This window comes from Crocuta crocuta, unplaced genomic scaffold (assembly GCF_008692635.1).
Source record: "Crocuta crocuta isolate KB4526 unplaced genomic scaffold, BGI_CrCroc_1.0 scaffold222, whole genome shotgun sequence".
Lineage (NCBI taxonomy): Eukaryota > Metazoa > Chordata > Mammalia > Carnivora > Hyaenidae > Crocuta > Crocuta crocuta.
Genome location: NW_027528806.1, coordinates 4,793,196 through 4,812,857, shown reverse-complemented (window position 1 = coordinate 4,812,857; position 19,662 = coordinate 4,793,196). Strand labels below are relative to the sequence as shown.

At 35.9% G+C, this 19,662-nt stretch overlaps 1 pseudogene; it reads left to right on the top strand.

Moving 5' to 3' along the window:
• Nucleotides 1-4,291: 4,291 nt before the first annotated feature.
• Nucleotides 4,292-4,851, top strand: LOC144224706 (phosphatidylethanolamine-binding protein 1 pseudogene; annotated as a pseudogene).
• The last annotated feature ends 14,811 nt before the right edge of the window (nucleotides 4,852-19,662 follow it).

Here is a 19,662-nt window from a genome sequence, read left to right as displayed (position 1 = left end):
CACAACAGCTACCTGGGTGGTTTGTTCAGTCGGTTACTCATCAGACTCTTGATTTCTGCTCGGGTCATGATCTCATGGTTTCTGAGATTGAGCCCCGGGCAGGGATCCGTATCCACAGCAAGCATCCTGCTTGGAAATCTCTCTCTCCCTCTCTCTCTCTCTGCCTCTCCCATGCTCATTCTCTCTCTCTTTCTCTCAAAAAAAATAAATAAACAAAAATTATATAAGCATAAAGAACAACAGATAAAAGTGGTAGAGTAAAATACTATTTTGGCACTATCTGCTGCTATAAATATGTTGATGTAGATGTAGATGATAGATAAATCTTATATGACTATCAATATCCATCTTTCTTTTTGTGAGTGATCTATCTGTATGAATGTAGTCTCTACAAACTGATATGGCTATTGTAACTTTTATTTTGGTACATGCATTTATTTAGAAGCAGCTGGACAACTCAGAGATATCCACAGATCTAATACCTCTCATCTAGTTCGTTAAGTGATTGCAGGTGGGATTATTTACTCAGGCAATTGTAGTATAACATAATTGTAATATAACATAGTTTCCCTTCACTCTGATATAGAGAGGGTGTCATTAAATAAGCCAAAATATATATATGCAAAGACCATATTGAAGACAATAGTTAGGAGGATCAGAGTCAGAGTCTAGTAAAATTTCAAACAGGCAGTGTGTCCTTAATATCTTGCTTAGTTTATGCTTGGCTCTCCAAGTGTTTCTTCTAACTTCAGTATCATTGTTCAAAAATATATGGTAATCTTATTCCTGTTAAAACTAAAGTAGTTTAGGTTTTTATACCATCTAGGAATATTTACAGTTTAACTGGTGATCGTAAAATACTGATTGAAGTTTGTGATTGTAGTGGCGGTGTATCAGACAATATGACAGATGGAGATGTGTTTTAAGGTAGAGAAAATAGCTTTCTTGCCATTCTCAATTAAGTGATCCCTGTCAAATACGACAAAATTAAAACAATTTATGGATAATAAGTGAGAACTATTTTGCTCTGTGAGAAAATTTCAGAAACACCACAACAAATTAACTGCTGCAAATCAGCAGGGGAATTTCTCAATTTGTGCCCAATGGCAGAAGTCCAACCATTACTCTGTGAGCTGGAGATCCTCTTATAGTACATATTATCATTTGAGCACACAGGAAAAGTGAACATTTTCTTTATTCAACTTTTTTCTTAAATGAAAAGGAAGGGAGATATAATTGGCTATTATCTCACATATTCCAAGGGCAACACCTTATTTTGTAGCCTGGGGTTTCTGCCTTCATTCAGGATTCATCCTGTTTACTCTGGGCCATTATTACAACTTCTAAAAGTTAAGTTAAAAGTAAATCTAAATATTTTGCCCTTTTTTCCCCTAATCACAGTATCAAATTTTATGTTTTATCCCTGTGTCTAGTGACTAATCTCCTGAATCCTACTTTCGAAGTTGATTTGAAGTCTCTATTCAGTCATGTATTTCCATTGCTAATACATTTCACTCTCTCTTTTCTTGTCCACTGAACACAGAGGATTTCTTTGTACAGCATCAAAGTCTTTCTCATCTTCCAGAAAAACTACTAACCACTTCTATAACTTTTGTGCCACATAGACGTACATTTCTACATCTCGTTTTCCCACATTGATGTACGCGTCTCATGTTTTCTGTCTAGGTCATTGTTTGCTCCTCTCTTCCACCATTTAGAAAATTCATGCTCACTCTTAAAGTCAAATACCACCATTATGAGGTCTTCTTAAATTTTCTGAGTTCCAATGGAATATTGAGTATATGTTTAACAATTTTTACTATAAATATTTTGAATCTTTCTTAAAGATCAGATTCTGTTATTCAGATTCTATGAATATCATATCAGAGAACACTTATTCACTCTGTTCAAAGTCATGCAATAGGCTGAATTCAGTACACTGAGAACAAACAGTCCAGCTTTTGAAAAAGAAGTTACTATGCAGTCCACAGTGTCCTTCCTCAAGATCATTGATACATCGCTGTTTCCTCATAAGTGCTCATAACTCTCTCCTTCGCAGGGTTCAGATGTTATTGTTTTCTTCCTCTTATCAAAGTAGCCTTTTCCCAACAAATTTGCTAATCGCTGACAGCTGACAGTTACACAGTCGGTCACTGATAGTCTTTTATGTGATACATTGATCAATTCTTAAACCATTTCTTCTTTCTTGTGCAAGAGAACTACTTTGACCAACCTTTTAGCCACAATTGATAAATACTACTGTTATCTGTCCTGAAATATAGCCAATCTGTAAAAGCTAAATAGTGGCCTGTGGGATTTTCTTGTTGGAGAAATGTCTGTTCTCTGTTCTTTTTCATTGATGAGAGTCTTTTTCCATTGGCTCTTATTTATTGATGAAGCAATGACAAAGCTGAAGGAATAGAAGTAGAAAATATCAGCAAAAGTCATGGATGACATCTGTCAAGCTGAATAGCTTCAGTTTAGTTTTAAACAGAAACTTTAAAGGAATCCAGAACTATGAACACACCATTTATAGTATGTTAAGAATTATTTTTTCAAACATAATATCCAATATAAAAGTGAGGAACAGCTATTGCTTATTACCTACCTTAAAAAATAATACATTATACAAGTTATAAACCACTATTTGCTTTGTACTATACTCTTGGGATGCATCCACCTTCTCTCTGATAGACAGAAATGATCATGTTGAATTTACCATTGATTTACAGGTATCATAATTTTATTGTGAGTAAATGTGTCCTTAAATAACACAGTATCACTATCTCATGTTCTATATATTTGATATGGTTTCATCCTGAGAAAAAATTTCTACAAACTGCTTTGCTTAAACATGTGTCCATGAGGTCACTGATGTTTCATACAACTCTTTGCTCAATGTTTTATAATAATGTATTGTATGAATACAATGCAATCCTGAAATCTAGACTGTTCCTAATCTCTGTGTTTGTAAACATTACTATGATATCTGTATTGTCCGTACTTTTTTTTACAATTTGATTTGAAATATATATACAGAGGTTGAATTACAATGCACAGAGGGAGACACAGAATCCGAAGCAGGCTCCCAGGCTCTGAGCTGTCAGCACAGAGCCTGACACAGGCGTCAAACCCATGAACCATGAGAACAGGCTGAAGTCTGACGATTAACTGACTGAGCCACCCAGGTGTCCCGGAAAGCCCAATATTATTAAGATATAACTTCTCCACAAATTCATATAGATTTAAGAAAATTTTAATCAAAGTTCTGGCAGAATTTATTGTAAAAGTAGACAAGAATATTCCCAAACACATTAATGAAACAGAGTTTAGAAATAGGTCTATACAGGGGCGCCTGGGTGGCTTAGTCGGTGGGGCATCCGACTTTCGCTCAGGTCATGATCTCGCGGTTCGTGGGTTCGAGCCCCGCGTCGGGTTCTGTGCTGACTGCCAGCTCAGAGCCTGGAGCCTGTTTCAGTCTGTGACTCCCTCTCTCTCTGACCCTCACCTGCTCATGCTGTCTCTCTCTCTCTCCTAGAAACAAATAAAACATTAAAAAAAAATAAAAAAAAGAAATAGGTCTATACAATCATGGACAATTAATTTTTGACAAAGGTACAGACGTAATTCAATAGAAAAAGTATGAATTTTCTTCAACAAATGGTGTTGGGACCATTGACCATCAATATGCAATTAAAAATGCCTTGACTTAAGCTGCACACTTTATAAAAATCCACTTAAAATTGACTATAGATTTAAATATAAAATGTAAAATAAAAATTTATAAGAAAACACACACACAGATCCATAATGTTGGCTTAGGTAAAGAGTTCTGGGACATGGTATCAAAAGCATCTTTTTAAAACACAGAAAAACAAATCTGACAAATTTTAGTCCAAATCTAAAATTTTTGCTCTGTGAAAGAATGCACTGTCAAGAGTGCTCTGTCAAGAGAATGAATGAATAAGCTACAGATTCAGAGAAAACTGTGTATCCAGCAAAGGACACAGATACAGAATATGTGAAGGCCTGTCAAAATAAAAAATAAAGAAAACATACAATCCAATTTTTAAAATGAGCAATTTCCTTGAGCATATACTTCACCAAAGAAGATTGAAGGCTGGGAAATGAGAACAAGGAACTATCATTACCATTAAAAAATTCAAACGAAATCCACAAGAAGACACCACTAGTGGTCCTGGGCCACGGTCAGTTTGCGGACCGGTGGGAGTCATGCCTCAGGCCTGGGCCCCAAAACCTTTCCCAGCTGTCCTTCCAACTGGGCCCAGTGATGCCAATGGACCTCAGCAAGTGGCCCTGGCTGTTAGCCTTTGACCTGCAGAAAGTGGAAGAGCGGCCACAGCATTCGCTGCAGGTCAAAATCTTCAGGACACAGGTGGGTGAGGCTGGGCAAAGTGCTGACACCCACCCAGGTTAAGAACCAGTCCACCAGTATTGCATGCGATGGCCTCGATCCACATAAACTGTACACCTTAGTTGTGACAGATCCAGATGCTCCCAGCAGGAAGGACCCCAAAAGGGAATGGCACCATTTTCTGGTGGTCAACCTGAAGGGTAATTACATCAATGGTGGCACAATCTTGATCAAATCGGCTCTGGGCCTCCCGAAGACACAAACCTTTGCCACTAGGTCTGACTGGTTTTCTTATAGAATGGGCCACTGACTTGAGATGAGCCCACTCTCAGCAACCCATCTGGGGACCACCGTGGCAAATTCAAAGTGTCTTCTTTCTGCAAAAACGAGCTTAGGCCCCCATTGGCCCGCATGTGTTAGCAGGCTGAATGGGATGAGAGCATGCTCAATTCTGTGAGCAGCTGTCTGGGAAGTAAGGGAATGCTAGAAGACAGGAAGCATCCCAGAGGTCTGCAGCAGTGTTCTCAAGTTTAGAGATCCATGCAGAGTTCTCTGCTTCTCCTTTCTCATTCTCACAGGGGAGGCCAGAGCAATCTGGTAGTGGTTTAAGGTAGCTTTTCCATCTGTTGGTCCTTCATAATTTAGAGGGTCACACCCTGGTTTATGTTTTGATCAAATTTGAATTTCATTGTGGGGGGGATATTTTTGTACTAGCAACCCAGGTAACATTCAGGTAAGAAGACTAGGCCTACAGTAATAGAGCAAAGTATCAAAGAATCTCTAAGGGAGATTTACAAAAAGAGATTTGTTCCCTCTGCCATTGTGAGCTGGAGTCCTGAATTGTGCAAGATAGCACTTCTGGGTAGTGTTTTTATGGCCAGCTCTCTCACCAAGAAAGCTAGAGCTTGGCGTGTCCCCAACGTGATGATACAGCTTGGGCTAGTTACTAGGGTCAGTGTCCTGCTCTGGCTCCATTAAAGAGCTATTACTGGAAAAAACAATGAGGAGAGCAGCTTTGTTGTCAAGGCCCTGCCATCTAGATGCACTGCAGGGCAGGGCAAGTGGTGGATCAGAAGTCCCTAAGTCTGTGCCTCTTGAACTGGTCACTCTTCGTCTGTGTAAGTAAAGATGATCAGGAGTTGTGGAATGTTGTCTTAATTCTGCTGTTTGCTTATAGGTGAATACAAATAAAAACGTGAGAAAAAATAACAATAAGACAACATTGTATGCCAATTAGAATGAGCAAAATAAACTGACAATACCAAATTGGAAGAATATGTGGAGCAACTAGAACTCTCCTATATTTTAGGAAGAATGCAAAATGGTACAGGCACTTTGAAAACAAAATTCAACAATTTCCTGTAAAATTAAACATACATTGTCATAAACCAGCAATCTCTCCCTAGGCATTTTCCCTAAAGAAATGAAAATTCATGTTCATACTAAAATGTGTACACAAATATTGATAGTTTTTTTTAAACATTTATTTATTTTTGTGTGAGCAGGGCCAGAGAGAGAGGGAAACACAGAATCCAAAGCAGCCTCCAGGCTCTGAGCTCATTGTGAGCAAAGAGCCTGACACGGGGCTTGAACCCACGAACTGAGATCATGACCTGAGCCAAAGTCGGACACTCAACCAACTAAGCCACCCAGGTGCCCCAAGAAGTTTTTTTCATAACTGCCAAACAAAGGAAATAGCCCGAATGTTCTGTAATAAATTTATTGCCATTAAGCAAATTAATTATACAAAATATGGCAGATTCATACTATACAATAATACTCAGCAATAAGTAATAGACTATAAATACAGGCAACAACTTGAATGAGTCACAAAATCATTGTTTAGAGTGAAAGAAGCCAAACTTACCAAGATTATGAATTCCATAATTACATGTATAAGACATTCTGAAAAATTACAAAAGTACAGGATCAGAGAACATACCAAAATTATAAAAATGGAAACAAAAACTTGACTTTATGTAAATTTAAAGATTAAATTTAAAAAGTAAGCAAGTTAAATATAAAAGAAGCTCTGAGATTATATTATGCCTTGTACACAATGATTTTGTTAAATGCCATTTCTACTACCCCACAATTTCTGTGAAATGTTTATTGAAAATTTCCTTCAAGAAAGCTATCTGTTTGTTTATTGCCTATTGCTTTTTGCCCATTGCATGCTTTTTGCCTATTGCATGTCTAGGAAAAATATATGCATTTAAATATATACTTGCCGCCATTTTGTACACTTTAACTCATATACTTGATTAACATTGTATTTCTCATGCATCTTCCTCTTCTTGTTCATCTTGTACTATTAAACTGTAGCTGTGACAAGTAGTCAAATTGAGTTTAGTGCTGAATAAATACATGAATAATGAATGAATAAAAAGTAGATCAAATATTTGAATTTTATAAAACTGCAATTGACACTGACACCCTAAATAATGTTTATTCATTTTAGCCAGGGAACTTTCCTTACTTATTTTCACTGTATTTATTGATGATATAACATTATATAAAAATTGTTTTGTTACAGATTCAGAAATTAAATTTAATAATTGTCAATATTTCAATGTATATTTTCTCTTTGTTCCTTTCCCTTATAACTCTCTAAGGTATCTATATAATGTTAGTATATATAAGTTGTGTGTAAGTATAGATATATACGTAGGAGCGCATGGGTGGCTCAGTCAGTGAAACATCCCACTTCAGCTCAGGTCATGATCTTACAATTCGTGGGCTCGAGCCCCACATTGGGCTCTGTGCTGACAGCTTGATGCTTGGACACTGCTTCAGATTCTGTGTGTGTCTCTCTCTCTGCCTAACTCCTGCTCACACTCTGTCTCTCAAAAGTAAATAAAACATGGGGTACCTGGGTGGCTCAGTTGGTTAAGCATCCAACTTCAACTCAGGTCATGATCTCACAGTTCATGGGTTCGAGCCTCATGTCGGGCTCTGTGCTGACTGCCAGCTCAGAGCCTGGAGACTGTTTCAGACTGTCTCCTTCTTTCTCTGACCCTCCCCTGCTCATGCTGTCTCTCTCTCTATCTCTCTCTCTCACAGAAATAAATAAAACATTTTAAAAAAGTAAAACCTTAAAAAAACAAAAATAAATTAAAAAGTAATGTATTTTATATAGAGTATATGTTTATATATATATTCACTTTGCATATACAACATACACATCCACACACATTTTTTTAAAAATTGGAAAAGTATAGGTCAGTATCCTGCTTTTATGCTCTTTTAAATTAGCAAAATCTCATAAACAATATCATTCTCATATATTGGTCATATTTAAATTCACTTACTGCATTATATTCAATTATAAAATGATTTATTAGGACATGCATATTGTTTCTATTTTTTCTATGTTACTTTTTTTATAACTTCTGTAATGTGTTTAATTACTAATGTCTCTTTGATTCAGGGTTTATTTTTGTGGGTTTCTATAGAATTAGAATATGCCACTTTTATACTTTTTTTTTTTTTTTTAAGTAATATCCATGCCCAGCGTGGGGCTTGAACTCAGAACCCTGTGATCAAGAGACCCATGTTCTACTGATTGATCCAGCCAGGAGCCGTTGAAATAAGCCACTATTAGGCTTAAGTATGAGCTATTTCTTTTGTTTACCTTTATCTCAGACTTTTGATAGTGTTAAAAATTAATTTAAAGCATTTACCTGTTGAATTAATCCCTTTCCATATTGAAGTACTACTCCAAAAATTAATAGGAAGCAACTTTTTGCTTTGACATATCTCTAGAAGGTCAAATTAATCATATTTATATTCAAATTCATGTGGCTGAAATTATAAGTGATTTGATTTTTAGTAATAAAATCTTTGTTGTTGAATCATTATAAAATAGTGTAAAAACATTCTCTAAATATTTTGATAAACTGACATATATATATTTTCATTTTTTCATAGAAAAGCACATAAATTTCACTCAGTTATGAAATAAACCTTCGGTTTTTTTGGTATTTAAGCAATGATAGAAGCTACAATGTATTGACCTATTTACTACATGTTTCCTAAACTAAGCACATTACATGCTTTCTCAATAAAACCTTAGAACGACTCTTTGGATTGAGAACACTGAGTCTGAGATTATAAAATTTACCCAGGGTTAAGAGTTTGGTAGTTTTCATTCAGGTTTGTATAACCTCAAGAAATGTCCTTGAAGTGATGTTATATGCCTTTCACATACATCGACATCTTCTAAGAGACATTATTTCATTACAGTAGGATTATACTATGCTTGAAAACATACATAATTTTGAAAGGTAGAATGATACTTAAAAATCTTTATATCAAACCAGGAAATCTATCAAAAAGTTAAAATGAAATATTACTATATTCCTTCCATGTTACATTCCTAGAGATGTTATGTCTAATGATGCCAGACAGGATTATAAATTATGTTACAAAGATTAACTAAGGCTCACCAATCATTCATTGTCTTAGAGCATTTGCTTGACTGTAGATAAGATCTTCTGAGTAAAAGACGTACTGTGTTATTATATAGATATATGGAGCTCCACATTACCATACAGGATGAGGCAGATGGCAGATGTTTCCAGTTATGCATGATGATATTAACATGACAAAATCCATATCAGCCCGACAACTCATCTAAAATTCCATTACCTCATTATTGATTAATTCCTTCGACTTTGAATTTACTTGAGATGTACTTGACATATATGTCTACTTTGTCTATTTATCCCAGAATGTTCTACTTGTCAAAATGAAGGAATCCAATGGTGTTCCTTCAATGAGGAGAAAATTAACATTAGCACATTTGCCCTTGATAAAACAACACATACAAACTAAAGTCTGATTCATCTTAATACAGACACATTACACACGTAACAATTATGCATGTAATTATCATCCCATCACTAAAATTATGGGAATCTTTAAATTCTACAAAGGTGCTTAGTGTCCTTTTCCTATTTTCCCTGCTACAGTTTTGGCCCAGCCAAAACACTACAAGGAGTAAAAAGCCCTGTACTTTAAATATTGTAAGCATTTTGGAAAACTCTATGAGGAAAAAATGAAATGTCTGTGGCCATTTGTGTAATCTTTATTACACTAATCTCTATTACACTGTTTCTTTGTAACACTATTGTATGGAATGGCAATACTATTTTGGTTTTTTGTTTACTATTTGAAAAAATAAAATTATACACACTTTTTATTATTTCAAAGTTTCAAGATTTACTTATATGAATATACACATTGTAAATGCCCGTTACTATATTGTGCACATATCTATTGAAGTATTTTTAAATATATTTCTGGTTATTTATTTTCATAAATTAATGAGTGGCCAAAAGCTAAATGATTGAAGAAGTCTTTTAGGCAAGTATTTATTTACAAAAAAGAAATCTTTTTTTTTTTTTGAAGGATGGAGAATGCTTCAAAAGTAATAAGGAATTTTTAATGTACTTGGAAATACACATATTAATCAGAGAGTTGAAGATGAGGAACTAGAATGTCTCAGCAAGGTGAATTACTCATTTAAAGTGTGATGTTCTCAAAAGAATATAAAGCATGATCAATGGAAGATGTATGACCCGCTATTCCTGAAGAAGAAATTTTTACTTGATATGAGTCGGCATACCACACAGAGTTAGAAAGAGGAACAGTAAGTTAAGTTGGTGGCTATGGAACGAAAATAATATATTCAGTCAGCACTAACTGGATGCTCACTCTTCTCAGTACATTTCTTATTTTTTTAATGTTTCAGTTAATTGAATTCTTGTAGCCACCCACTGTGAAATAACGCTGTTTCACAAGACGGAAGTACAGACAACCGCCATTACAGCACTACTACCGCTGCTCTGTCTCGTCCACCACCACCACAATCGCCACGCCCACTACTACCACAGACACATCCACAACTGCACTATTCAGCGCTGTTACCACTGTGACTTCCACTACCACCAGGCCCACGGTGACCACTGCCACCAGTCTAACCTAAACCATCACCAACTCTTCATTTTATTACAACAACCTTATCCTAATTTGTCCTCCGCTGCTACTGAGACACTCCTAAGAAGTCTATTTTCTACACAGAAGTCAGAGAAGTCTTTTAAAATATAAATCTGACCATATAACTTCCTTATTTAAAAATCCAGGCTCTTCCCTTTCTATTGGCGATTCTTATCACAGCAATCCAAGTTCCTCACCATGCCCCAGCAGCCTTTAGGATCTAGCTTCTGCTCACCTTTCTAAACACAAAGCCTATAGTCCCCTGCTCCCTTTATTTCAAAAAATTTGCCTTTTCTGATTTTTCTCAAATACACAAAGCTCACTCACCTCTGGAACTTTTTAATTGATATTGTTTCTGCTTAGAATAATTTCTCCCCAATTTTTCCTCACTAATTTTCAATCTACCCACTCAAAAGACTAACTTTTGACAAACTTCTTCCCCGAACAAGTACTAAAATCGTGCCATGGTATTAGAACATGTCACTCTCCTTCCCCTTAATCTTTTACCTGCTCTAGTATTCTTCAAAGCACTTATAATACCATGATTTGGATAATTGCATTATGAGTTACTACTATGCACCAGGCAGCATCTTGAACTCTGGAAATAAAGCAATGAACAAATGAGCTAAATATCAAAACAAAAGGAAAACTTAAAGTTCTACCTTTATGGAACATACCTTCTAGTCTCCAAGAGAGAACAATAAACAGAAAAAAGGTAAAATTTATGTTGCATTAGAAATAAAATTATTATTTTTATCTATGTCATTAGAATAGAAGCTCCATGAAGGCAATTAAGATACCTGATTTGCAATGGAAATGTCAAGTTTTCTTGAACTTACTGAGTCACTGGGCCAGATCCCAGAGTTGTTTGCATGATGTACTATTTGAGTTTGTTTGATTGACTTTGTCCACTTTGCAGGCCACTGGAAAGTGTCCAGCTTTTGAGTCATTTAGGAAATAGATCACAGCATATCCTAATGTGATTTGTATTGTTTCCAATATCCAACGAAGTCCATCAAGCAGTAGACTTTCAAATTTTTATTTTATTTTATTTTATTTTATTTTATTTTATTTTATTTTATTTCATTTCATTTCATTTCATTTTGGTGTAATTGACATACAGAATGTTTTGCATATTTAATGTGTACACCTCGATGAGCTTGAAGATCAGTATACACCTATGAAAATGTCATCATATGCAATGTCCAAAGCTTATCCATCACCTCCGGAAGTTTTATCTTATCCTTTTTTTTATAACATGCAGTGTAAGATCTAACCTCAATAAATGTTTACGTGTACAATATAGTAATGTTAACTGTATGCACTATGCTTTACAGTAGATCTTTATGACTTAGTCATCCTGCATCAGTGAAATGGTGTACTCTTTGATCAACACCTGCCTCATTCTTTCTTGTTCCAGACCCGGGGAACCACCCTTCTCTCTGCTTATGCAAGTTTGACTATATTAGATTCTTGATACAAGTGATGGTCATGTACTATTTGTTCTTCTTGTCTGGAATATTTCACTTAGCATAATGTCTTCCAAGTTCATCCATGTTGTCGTTAGTGGCAGGAACATTGTTCTTATTTTGTTAGGGATAGGGACTATGAGAAGCAATCAATTACCTTTTGTTGGGAGAGGATATCCTAAAAAGCTGCTTTGCTTGGACACCAAGAAATTCAACAGTGTGCAATGTTTGTCATATTCTATCATGCATAAATTTTACCAAAATATAATGTGTCTGCTACTTCTCATTCTCATTTACTTATTAGCCAGATGCAATGATAGTAATACATCATCATGGTATTCCATCAAATTAAAGAATCAAAAACAAAACATTAAGTCCTTGCAGACAAAATTTGCACAATGTCTTAGAATCTATATGTAAAAACTATTTAAGTTATTGTATACAAAACTGGCACAGTGCTTTAGAATCTTTGTTTCTGTGATTAGATATCAAAAAGTCTCAAAGTCCTTGCCATTCAAAAGCAAATTATTTTTAGTATTTTGATTATTTTATGTTGAAAAAAACAAATATCTAGATCAATCGCTATATATCAGGTGGCAGATATATTTGCTCAAGTTAAACATCCTCAAACATGCCTGCACTCATATTTGGAGGTGCAGCTAAATATGTTTATGAAAAGTCACTGAAATTATCTCAATGTCTCTGTCTTTTACAAACACAAACATAAGTAAAAGTAAATGGCATGTATTTCTCACATCTCTGATGGTGGCACTCATCTCTACAATTTTCTGAGAAATGAAGTAGGAGTTTTGATTTACTACTTTGACAGAAAGAGATAGCTCAATTCCTCGTCTCTTGACTTTTCCTAACCAGGAATTGGGAATAAAAAGTAAGGCTTCTGTCAGTTGCTGAGCACATAATTCAGGAACTGCATAAATAACTACAAACAATGTTCATGATCCAGGTGGATGCACCTTGAATAGGACTCAATCAAAACTTAAATTAAATGCCTAGACCCTAGTAAACTTCTATGTTGACTGATTAATGGTGGCATGCTTGGTCCCTTAAATTTGTGTTAACTAAAGAGGGTTTCTAATAATGAATGATCTTTTTAAATAGTTCCCAGTCTCCTGGAGTAATTTTTCTAACAATTTGCCTTAGATTTCTTTGAGAAAGGCTAGGAGGAAGATTTACAGCCTATTCTTCTAAGGCTTCATAGGGTTGTTGTTGTTTTTTTTTTTCTAAGAAAAAAAAATGTAGCTTTACATTCATTCAAGAAGCTTTAGGACTGTATAATAATTTAAATCTGAGATGTGGGTGAGAGACCATAATAAATGTCCAAGTACTATTTCACCATGTATGAAATCTCCTTCTCAATTACACATCCAGTATACAGTAGGACCTTAGCAGGGGCTTCATTTTGGAAAATCTGTGATCAATTTCTTCATCAAATTCTTTTGAATTTCTTCTTTTGTCATTTCAAACTCATCTAGCTTTTGTTTACTCTGTAGCAGAGGTTTCAGTCAACCACATGAACAAACATTTACAAGTATTAGTAATGTATGAGCTAACACAAGGGTCAGCAAAGTACAGCCTATAGATCAAACCCAACGCACTACCAATTTTTGTGAATATATTTTTATTGGAATACAGTTGTGTCTATGCATTTATATCAACTATAGCTCTCTTCTCGATGCAATAGCAAAGTTGAGTCATCATGACAGAAATAATGTAGTCTATAAAGTTTAGAATGTTTACTATCTGACCTTTTGCAAAGAGAGTTATCCACCACTTAACCAGTGCATTGAAATCAGAATCTCTGGTATGTGTATGCATATTAATTCTCATACTGTTTTTAAAGACCTAAGCTCGTCAGAATCTGACTCCATCCACCTTCTCTACGTTTTGGATAATACTTTCTAGCAAAATCTTGAAATCATTCTTCTATGAAAATTTTATTCCAGGTTGTATCCAATGTGATCTACTCCCAAACAAACAGGAATTGACTTGAGTATAAAATTGGAGGTAATAAAGTGAGGTCAGAGTGGAGGTTGAAAAATATCTTCATTCCCCACAAGGCACCTGCCTAAAACAGATTATTGTAAGACATTTAAGCAAAATAGAAATAGACACATGAAAGAAAGGAAGAGTAACTATTGCTGGCAAAGGAAATTCAGTAGGGTTTGGAAAGTTGCTATACTCTGAATGATCTATACCTCCCATATGACTCCATTTTAATTCTCAAGGTCTCATACTTAACAAGAGTTCCCTGAGTTTCAAGTAAAAGACATAGTGAAGCTGATGATTCAAATGACATTACAGTTCTGCAGTCTTTGAATTTGATTCTTGGTTACTTCCGTTCTGCAGTGACTTAGAGATACATTCTTTCAGCACACCCATAGACAAGTATTTATCTAGTCATTCCCCAAGTTGAGAAATTGAGAGAGTCATTACTTTTCTATAAGGCTGCAGTAAGAGTAGAAGCAAACAGCCTATCCTACATCCCTTATATTCCTCATGCTCACATCATCTCACTAGACTAAGTAAAGGTAGATCATATCAGTAACCATGGCTGAATATTTCAATAACTCTTTTGTTACTACCTGGTAGAGATTGCTAGTCTCATTTTTCAATATCAGGTGGATCCTTTCTGACTGGTAATCCAATAAGGCCAAATAACCAAGCATGAGCTTTCATTTCCGTGTGGTTCTGTTGCCTGTAACTACATTTGTCTTCAGTTTCTGATATAGTAAAGATTCTTAGGTGAAAAAAGGAAAAAGAAAAAGAAAAAAGAAAGAAACTATTCAATTGAAGTATAGATGAAATGTACTGGAAGTTATTTGGATCTTTGAGTGGGTCGTGAAGTCAGGCATAGATATTGCTAGTGACCATTTATCCCAGCCTGCGATCATTACTGCAAAGATCCGACAACTGGCAGGACCAGAGAGTCACCACATCTGACGTTGTTGATGTGGGTGCTGAATGCCAGAAACTCTTTTTTTTGAATGATGGTCCTGAAACCCAGGTGATTCGGCCATCGTTTTCCAGGCATGCACATGCTGCCTTCATTGCTCTTTCCTGGATGAGAATTTCAAATTTAAAATTGAGAAAATGGAACCATTGGGAACTATTCTGGCTGTAGGAGAGACTAGGAAAGCAAAGTTTTACTTATGCCTTTGTGAGAAATACGTTACAGCATGAGAATGTCCTTAAACATAATAAGAGGTATTCAAAACCTGCTATGTGACTAAAATATGACAAATTTCCACAAGAATTGAAAAAAAAGATGAAGCAATAAAACACAATTTTGACATCTTTATAATTGCTTTAGTGTATGCACTCTAGAAACAATAATGTGTTTGCTACTCTTGAGTGAACCATAAAAACTACACATCTGTTCCTTAAAGAACTTGACATGATCTGGCTCAGTAATTTTTATGTAGTGATTGTTGTTCTTCTTTAAAACATCAGTGAGCATATTGTAATGCAAAAGGTACTGAATGTCTATGTCTGTGTTATAGTGTCACTTAATTTGATTTCACATTGATTACGAATAGGTACCATATTCCTAATTTCAGTAACAGGTAGTATTTACATCCATATGGCTTAAGTGCTAATTAAAAAGCTTTGTGTACTCTCTTTCTCTTTCAAAATAAATAAACATTAAAAAAAAAAAAAAAAAAAAAAGACGGGTGCCTGGATGGCTCAGTCTGTTAAGCGTCTGAGTTCATCTTAGGTCATGATCTCACAGTTTGTGAGTTCAGGCCCCACATCGGTCTCTGTGCTGACAGCTCAGAGCCCAGAGCCTGTTTCAGATTCTGTGTTTCCCTGCCCCTCTCTGCTTGAGCTCTCTTTCTCTCAAAATAAATACACATTTTTAAAAAAAGCTTTGTGTAAATCTAAAGCAAATCTGCTTATCTCACAACAAATTCTCTATTTCTATCTTTAAATCTTATGGCCTCATAAAATATGTGCTAATAATAAAAATGCTTAACATTTGATTTCACATTTTAATCCACTGTAATTGAGAACACAATTATTGAACAAAAGAACTGGAGATAAGATTAGTCAGTTCAGAAGGAACATAGGTTCTTCTGAAGAAATGTTCTTAAATGGACTTTTTGGAAAATAGAACCTAAAGAATTCAGCCATCTTTGACTACTTCTTAGATTACTATCTATTTACCTTATTAACTTAATGTGCACTTTAGTATCTAATGGATTCCAGGAATAGTTAATTAACTCATCAGTATATACTGATATTTTGCTAGAAAAGTAAAGAGAGAGAGACAGCGTGAGTAGGGGAGGGTCAGAGAGAGAGGGAGACACAGAATCCAAAGCAGGCTCCAGGCTCTGAGCTAGCTGCCAGCACAGAGCCTGATGCGGGACTCGAACCCATGAACCATGAGATAATGACCTGAGCTGAAGTCAGACACTTAACTGACTGAGCCACCCACGCACCCCAAGTGATTCATTTTAGAAAACAAAACTAAAATTTTCAGTTGCAATTTTATTTTTTAATTTTTAATATTTATTTATTATTTTGAGAGAGAGAGAGAGAAAGAGAGCATGTGGGCAAGGGAGGGGTCGAGAGTGAGGGAGACACAGAATTTGAAGCAGGCTCCAGGCTCTGAGCTGTCAGCACAGAGCCGAGACAGGGGTCGAACTCATGGACAACAAGATCATGACCTGAGCCAAAGTTGGACGCCTAACCTACTGAGCCACCTAGGCGTCTCTTGGTTGCAATTTTAGATGTGTATTTTTTCATTAAGCACTGGCTATGTGGCTCACCTTAGAATCTGAGGTCATCTATGAATGGACCAGGACAAAGATATATGGCTTTTGATTCTTAATAAATATGTCTCTGTAAAGTATATTTCCTTAGCTCGTGGCTTTATTTTTTGCCTGACCAAGAAACTGTAATTGCTGAAATAATGTAGATGGTACTGATTATAGGGGAAAGGCAATTGGTTATACTTGAAATCAAGTGTTAAAATTTTTTATCATTACAAGACATTTTATCAAGCCTTTATATTTAAAGATAGAAGAATATGTGTATATAGGTTGTCTTGGCCTATTGATAACCAGTGCTGTGGCTGGACTGGCCCTTGTTGTTCTTACTATTATTGCAAGATGCCCTTCAGCAAGAGCCATGAAGAAACTTTGAAACAATAAGCTTTCTTGCTTAACAAGTTGTGGACCACACAAGGCACAACTAGGGACACACTGTGAGATCTGGGTGCAGGGACGAGAAAGAGTGAGAGTGAATGCACTGGGGGTCTACTTTTATCGGGGTCCAGGATGGGGCCTGATATTTCTTAGGCTCACTCATTATTGGGGAATTTAAAACACATGAGCAGGAATTTAAAATCCAGGAAGAGAAAAATCAAGTAGCCAAAATGGTCATTTATTGAAATTTTAAAACAAAAGAATACAGGAAGACATGGGGCTGCTTGGCTCTTTATTCCATCATGTGGCTGAAAGTATGTTTATTCTAGATGGCCATCTTACAAATGGATGCCCTGGTGACTAAAGATTAAGTCAGGCACTCGCATATAAAAACAAAACAAAACAAAACTATCAGGGCTTACACTACAATGTAAATCAAGACGGAGATGAAATTGGACAAAAGCGTCCTAATCAAGAATGTAATGTAAAGAAAGTCACCCTCACTCATCTCCATCCCATACCCCTGCACCTCGGCCATTGAGTCAAGATTACCTTTTGTATTGGACCATAAGTAATGACTGACTGCTGACATTTTTAACAAAAAAAGAAGTGTTCAATTTAACAAATCTAGAATCATTATTCCATAGAGATATAATCATCATCACATCAAATTAGAAGCTGTCTTTTTTGCTCAAACTTTGGCTGCTATAACTACAGCAAGGTGTAACAAATAAAACACTTTTATAGAGTCGAAAATTTTACATCAAGAATTTGTTTTTAACAGGACCTCCACCTGATACTATATTATTTACTTATCCATTTTTACAAGGAAAGAAACATTTCTATCATTCATTTGATGATTGCCTTCCATATTTGTTGTGAGTAAATAAAATTTACTAAGGATGTAACTCAGGCTGGAATAAGCCACAAGATAAATAATATCTCTGGTAGTGCAATTTTAGGAAAAATGTCCTTACAAAGGGAATGGAAGGAAGGCAAAGAAAGTGTAAAATCCAGATCGCTCGAATGTTGATAGTATTTCCTTTCTAGCAGGAAATATAAATTGAAGGATAAGTCTCAACAGTTTATACTTTATTTTTTCAATCCCGGGACAATTCTCTGTATGACTAAATTGCAAATATCATACTTTCTTTCCAGTAGTTTACTCCTTTAAAATAATCAGCTAAGCCATGTCAAAGTCATATGTTTTCTAATGTCTCACTATGTGTTCTCTTCTTCCCACAACAGAAGAAGAGAGAGACAGAGAGAGAGGGAGACAGGAAGAAAAAGAGGGAGAGAGAGAAAGGGAAAGAAAGACGGGGAAGGAGAGAGAGAAAGAGAGAGGCAGAGGGAGGAGGGAGATAGGGAAGGAAGGGTAGGGGGGAGGGGGTAAGAGAGAGGAGACTCAAAGAGAGGGACAGAGGGAGGGAGGGAAAGGGAGAAAGGGAGAATATGCATAAAGATGCTGGTTATTAATATAGAAATAATTGTTAGAGAGTAGTTCTTATGACCACTAATGCTCTCGACTCTACACCCTTTTATCTCCTTCATCTGTTACCAACTGAAAGACATTCTTTTGTCTCTGCCTTCAGTCTTTTTTTGATCTCTCCAGGCCTTTGCTTCCATGTGACACTACTACTACTCAACATTTTCTGTCAGTTTTGTGTTTGTGGCTCTGCTCTCCGGTCAGCAGAGCTATTCATCATTAATGAGAGAGCACCCCATAGGAAATGTGCCTCTCCTCACATGTGTCCTTCCTTCTGGAAGCTAGCCAATGTGAATAATTTTTTGTCCTGAAGCATGCCAGTTCCTAGGGGCTTTATTAAAGATGACCGCCTAGTAAGTGCGCTAACACATGGGCAAGGAACTTTTCAGAAGGTGGCCATAGGCATGACTACAATTTGTTGTCATTTTCTGTGCATGTAGGAAGATGTCATTGATAGAGATTACAATAATTTTCATAATTATCATCGTGATTTAGCTTTGAAGTAACAACGGAAGCACAGCAATATCAGTCTTAATGTACCTTACATTTTGGACATTTTGCAGCGTGCAAGCTTTATCTACTATTTTATTAATTCCAGAAAGGTGGTGTATGTCAAAGGACCTGATGTCCTACTAAGAAATTATTTCAAAGTAGAAGTTTTCCCACTTTATATTTTTGTCTGTAGCATATTTTATTACACAGGAGGAAGCTAGCTATTTACAAATGAATTCCAATAATTGCAAACTATCAAGTTCTTATACACCTTAGAGGAATAATCACACAGGAAAAGTGGGAGACACAGAAAGACCAGAAGATATGCATGAAAGCACATATTAATATAACTATTAAATGAAGTAAAGCTATTTTATCAAATGGACAGAATTTGTTGCAGTGTGCTCAGAATTATTTTTGGTTTTCTGTTTGTTTTTTCAAATACAGTATTTTGCAGTTGCCAGGAAGATCCTGGAGCTATTTGGCTACTTAAAGTTTCTTTAAAAACATCACAGCAATTTAATTCAACACCCTCACATTCAATTTCAAGTTCTTTAGGTCATTAGTTTCTGTTTACCTTTTGGGTTGGAGACCTGTCTCTGGTGTTAGCTGGTGTTTTTGCACCTGGTCCTTTCATTTTACCACCCTTGCTCTTTAGCAAGATCTCCCAGG